Genomic DNA, 6,103 nt, shown 5'->3' on the forward strand with positions numbered 1-6,103 from the left:
TTTTAGCTTGTCCTCTTTTGTCTGCATTTAAGCAGGAATTGGCTATGTTTGTCGACAATTTGGGTGACCTAAAAAAATCCAGTCAAATTAAACAAGCAATACAAATACAAACAAACAGTACAATATTGAGAGGCCACAACTGTATGTCAAGCACTAGGATCAGGTACCAGCGACGCAAAAATGAATGACACCAGCTCCTGACATTGGACATTTCAGTGTGGCTGAAGAAATAAAGTCACTGGCAGAAGATATAGGCCTTCTGTAAATTAGCTAAAGCCTCGGAAGCCAGTAGAGTTGGTAAGCGCGTGTGCACACTTTTGCTGGTCTTTCAAGTTCTTGACCGAAAAATCGGTAATGCCTTCATTATAATTCCTGGGTCTTTGAACTAGAGCTTCCTTCCTCAGCTCATCCTAATAATAATAAAATAATAAAAAACAATAATGTAATTAATATTGGTATTTATATTAATTTAAACATATTTATTGTTATAAGTTTTTATATAGATGCTATTATATCTTGTATCAGATTATTATATATTATAAAGCATGCTTTCCATTGCCTCAATTCCATGGTTTTAATACCCAGAGGCCATATTTTCCATAGTGAAACAGACCTCATTAGGACTCTAATGGACATTAGGACTTTCACTGAGCAGTTTCCCTCAATGAAAACATTTCCTCCCTAACACACCCCTACTCTCTGTGCCTTGGATTCTCTGCTTTTTCCACTGTGTATGAGGCCCACACAGGGTGAGCCCCCTGCATATGGGGACCTGCAGGGAAAAACAAATCTCAGCGAAACTGAACACCGTAGAGGTAGGCTCTTGGGATCTCAAAGAGGCAATGGATATCTTTGGAGAAAGTATGACATAACCCAGGGACTCTTGAACTATGAAAGGAAAAAAATATATAAGTGGGAAATCAAACTCCTAGAGATAATAAATATATCTGAAATGAAAATAAATTGGATTGGATTTAGAGCAGATTAGACACTGCAAAAGAAAAGAATCATGAATTCAAAGATACAGAAATAGAAACTGCCCAAAGTGAAATGAAGGGAGAAAATAGAGAATGAATGGAGCACCAGAGAGTTATGGTGTAATTAGAATCTTAGAAGGAAGTGAGAGAGTGAGGGATGACTAAATAGTTTGTTCCCCTCCCTCCTTTTTTTTTAATTTAAGTTTTAGTTAGAATAATGACTAGATACTTTCAAAGTTTGATGAAAATTATAAACCCACAGATCCAAGAAGCTCAGTGAAATTCAAAGAAAAGATGTGAAAAATATCACACCAAGGTACATCATAATCAAATTGTTACAAACCAGTAATAAAGGAAAATCATAAAAACAGAGGAACAAAGATTTGTATTTCCTGGGTTCAAAGATAATTACTTTTCATCAGAAAAAGAAAAAAAAAAAAAAAGAAAACAAGCCAGAGGACCATGGAGCACTTTTAAGTACTCAAAGAAAAACGAAGGGTGCCTGGGTGGCTCAGTCCATTAAGCTTCTGACTTCGAGGTTCATGAGTTTGAGCCCTGGGTCAGGCCTGGTGCTGATAGTCCAGAGCCTGGAGCCTGCTTCAGATTCTGTGTCTCCCTCTCTGTGCCTCTTCCCTACTTGTGCTCTGTCTCTCAAAAATAAAGAAAAACATTTAAAAAAAGAAGAAAAAAACCCTGTCAGCCCAGAAACTTATACCCATCAAAAGACTGTCATAAGTGAAGGTGAACAGATATTGGGATGAGTTGGGATAGGAACACTTGTCTCTGTATCTTCCACTAATTACAGCTAAAAATCCTTGATATTGTACATATAAAACAAATATAAGAAGACTCTGAAAGTTGGACCAAAGGCAGGCCAGCTAGGGATCTTGCAATGTGAAGAAAGACACAGTGATAACTTTTCTACATTTTCATTTTGCCTCATATACCCTGACCTGGGTGTTGGAGAAGCTGGCAACACAATATGCCAGTGGGTACGGATTTTTTTTTTTAAATATTTTTATTTATTTTTAGGAGAGAGAGAGAGAGAGAGAGACAGCGTGAGCAGGGGAGGGTCAGAGAGAGAGGGAGTCACAGACTGAAACAGGCTCCAGGCTCCGAGCTGGCAGTCAGCACAGAGCCCGACGTGGGGCTCGAACCCACGAACCGTGAGATCATGACCTGAGCGAAAGTTGGACGCTTAACCAACTAAGCCACCCAGGCGCCCCTGGGTACGGATTTTAAAAAAGCTCCAAGAAAAGCCAGTGTCTCTCCAGCCAAAGGACCATGAAAAGGGCAGCCTAGAATGACAGAAAACCTTTATGAAAATAACCTCTCTACTCCAGCCAAACACCACAGAAAAAACTGTGGTCCCATCTTATCCCCAATAGCAAAGATTGCAATGAGTTACTCTTCTGTTCCTGCGAGGATAATGTCAGAGAAGACTGTATGGGGAGCTGGGACTTTCATTCCCACCCAGCTGGTAGTATTGAGCGTCCCCACACACAGCCTCAGTGACAGCTATGTGGTAGTAAGAGAATGCCTCTTCCATCCTTGACAAGATGTTGTTAATGGTGGTGGTCTAGTAGGGAGCCTGAAATTCTACTTCTGCTCAACAGTAACAAGAAATTCCCCTCCCCAGAGCTGTCAAAAGAAGGTGAGTAACTTGGACTTCCATTCCCACCGAATGCTAACAGCTCAGTGGTGAACTTCCTTCTCCCACCAGAGTGATGTCAGGAGAAGCCTGCTAAATCACAAGATTCACATAAAAATCCAGAATATCATAGTACTCAAAAGTGTCTCCAAATCTGACTAAAGACATACATCTTCAGATTCAAGAATCTAAGAAAATGCCAGCAGGATAAACACAAAGATATGCAGTTTAAGACATATAATAATCAAATTTCTGAGAACTATGAAAGACGAAGAATCCTGAGAGTAGCAAGAGAAAAAGGGTACCATATCAGTAACAGAAAAATAATTCAAATGATAGTGGACTTCTCATCAGGAACCATGGGAGGCAAGAAGAAGTTGAAACAACATTTTTCTTTTTTTTTTTTTTTTAAAAAATTTTTTTTTTTTTTTTATTTCTAGGAGAGTGAGACAGCGTGAGCAAGGGAGGGTCAGAGAGAGAGAGGGAGTCACAGACCGAAACAGGCTCCAGGCTCCGAGCTGGCAGTCAGCACAGAGCCCGACGCGGGGCTCGAACCCACGAACAGCGAGATCATGACCCAAGCGAAAGTCGGACACTTAACCGACTAAGCCACCCAGGCGCCCCGAAACAACATTTTTCAAGTGCTGAAAGAAAATAACTGTAAACCCAGAATCTGAGTTTAATCAGGGACAATACAGCAAAAATTCTTCCCATCATGTTTCCATCCTTGTGCTACAATTTAAAGACACACTGGAACAAGAAAATATATTGTTTGATAGAAACTGTGATAGAATTCTTCCTGAAGATGAACCAAAAAACGATTTGATGATGACATTCAATAATCCAAAGCAGAGAAACTGGAAGAGAAGCTAAAAGTGGAAGACTGAGAAGCATTATGGGTTAAAATAGATGATCTAGGAAAAAAAAATTCCCAGTATGTAGTATACAGTCAAGCAAGTGCCTTCTGGTTGCAATGGCGACAGACGGTCTTTATTGGAGGATGTGCAGACGCTAAGATAGTGCATGAAGAGGTTTGCCAGACACAGAAGGATCAGAAAGACTGTCCTCTCTTGCACCTTGGCAGTGTCAGAGCTGGCTCAGAATATGCGTAGCTGAGAAAACCTTGGATGCTCATTTCAGAGACAATGAGCTGGTTTCCCAGGATGGTCATTAGTTTCTCCTGGTGGAACCCATCAGGGCATGGGATGCATTTTTTCCCTGGATTCTGGAGAAAATACATCTGTTTCTTGTGCCATACAAATCCGTTGATTTGACACTTGGAAGTCAAAGCTTTCTCCATTCCGGTTCCATAGGAAGAAGAGATGTCTGCATTAGCTCAAGATTAGGCATTCAAACAATAGTGAATTATCAGATTCCATTTTCATAACTATTTCATCACATTTTGGGTGGTGGTGTCACCACAACCCCAGCATATTCTTAACTAAAAATATTTCACATAATTAGAGCTATAGGAAAGCCATCTGGTTATCATCTATAACATTTATTTAGTTTTGAGAGACAGAGACAGAGCATGAGTGGGGGAGGGGCAGAGAGAGGGAGACACAGAATCTGAAGCAGGCTCCAGGCTCTGAGGTGTCAGCACAGAGCCCTATGTGGGGCTTGAACTCACAGACCGTGAAATCATGACCTGAGCTAAAGTTGGACGCTTAACCGACTAAGCCACCCAGGTGCCCCAGTCTTTTGTTTTTTGATAGTCCTCATTTTGAGGTTTGTTCAATGTTTCCTCATGATTAGATTCCAGTTATGCGTTCTCTAATATTACATGCATTACGTTGTGTCCCCATGGTATCACATCTGAGGCACACAATTGCCATCTGCTCCTTGTTAAATATATTCATTTTGATCATGTAATCAGGGTGCTTCCCATGTAGTAGTATATAATTATTTAAAACTTATTCGTATATATATTTTTTGCTTGCAATTGCCAGTTGTAACAAGCAATTTGTGGAGAAGATGCTTTAATACTCTGCAAATATCCTGTTCCTCATCATACTTTCCCTTTTTGGATTTACCATCCATTTATGATTCTTCTCTGAACCAATCTTGATTGTCATGGCTGCAAAATCATGATTTTCCAGTTTCACATTTATCAGTTTGCATTGGGCATTCTATTGCAAACAAGAGCCTCTGCTCTCTTTTGTTTATTTACTCTTTCTTCCTTCCTTCCTCCCTCTCTCTTTCTCTCTCCTTTCCTTCTTTCCTTTTTTCTTTTTGAAAGAGAGAGAGCGAGTGGAGGAGAGGCAGAGACAGAGGGAAAGAGAGAATCTCAAGCAGTCTCCACACTGTCAGCGCAGAGCCTGATACGGGGCTTGAACTCACGAACTGTGAGATCATGACCTGAACCTAATGAAGAGTCAGATGCTTAATCTACAAAGCCACTCTGGCACCCCTATTTACTTTCTTCTTATCAATGTGAATGCAAGCATGATGTTTTCCCCCCAATGTTTCAATAATTCATTACTGTCTTGTTTTGGTGATCAGTTTGTCCCCGACTTGGTTAGTGAGGGCCATGCCAAGATGGCTCCTTTGCCTTTCTGACCTGCTTCCATGATTTTTTGAGCACTATTTTACTTTCTAGAATAAGATGTTCCAGACTCTTCTTGTAACTACCTTCCCTCAGACTTGGAATCAGCCATTTCTCTGAGGAATGCTGGTTCTTTCTTTTTTTTTAGTGGAGAATGGTATCAAATCAAGATCTGAGCTCACTGCAACTTGGGTGTCATTGCATCTAGCCCCTTTCAGTGGACAGAGCTAAGATATATATGAATGTATAAATCTATATATAGCAATATAACTTGCCATGTCAAGAAGGTATAAAAGGGATGTGTAGCTGAGGAAGCCAAATATATGTTTGTGAACTTTCTTTATCTGCTAAATTGCTTGTATATAACAGAGAGTTCTCAATCACCTATTTCCTAGGTAATTTGGTTAGCAAAATTGTGATTAACATAAGTGGTTAAAGATTATATTGGAATAAGAGTGGCAACAAAACTGTGCAGAAAACTAGTTAATGTAGCAAGCGCAAGACTGCTAGCTTCAGAAAGTCCTGCTCACAAGGTAGGCCGCTGGCTGGCGTCTGGTGATTCTGACTTGGGGATGGTTCCCACCGTTCCCAGACCTGGTACAAGTGGTCATTGTGCCTAAACTAAGTGTATAAACACCGTGGTTTATGCCGAACACCCGTTTTCCTCCTAGGAGTCTGCGGTTTGGGTACGTGCTAGACAGAGGGTGCCAATATAAACCTTGGGTACTGGGGTGCCTGGGTGGCTCAGCTCGTTAAGCGTCTGACTCTTGATTTCGACTCAGCTCATGATCTCTTCGTCTGTGGGATCGAGCCCCTTGTTGGGCTCCATGCTGACAGCACAGAGTCTGCTTGGGATTCTCTTTTTCCCTCTGCTCCTTCCCCCGCCACACTCTCACTCTCTCTCAAACTATAAATTAACTTAAAACATAT

At 40.8% G+C, this 6,103-nt stretch overlaps 1 long non-coding RNA gene across 1 annotated transcript in view; it reads left to right on the forward strand.

Annotated features, from left to right (window-relative positions):
- The window catches only part of LOC144217330 (uncharacterized), a 1,053-nt gene extending 607 nt beyond the window's left edge, over nt 1-446 (forward strand). Inside the window, exon 2 of the long non-coding RNA XR_013330877.1 lies at nt 7-446. This is a non-coding gene — a long non-coding RNA (uncharacterized LOC144217330). The remainder of the gene's footprint in view (nt 1-6) is intronic.
- The last annotated feature ends 5,657 nt before the right edge of the window (nt 447-6,103 follow it).

Source organism: Crocuta crocuta, unplaced genomic scaffold (genome assembly GCF_008692635.1).
Source record: "Crocuta crocuta isolate KB4526 unplaced genomic scaffold, BGI_CrCroc_1.0 scaffold139, whole genome shotgun sequence".
NCBI classification, from domain to species: Eukaryota; Metazoa; Chordata; class Mammalia; order Carnivora; family Hyaenidae; genus Crocuta; species Crocuta crocuta.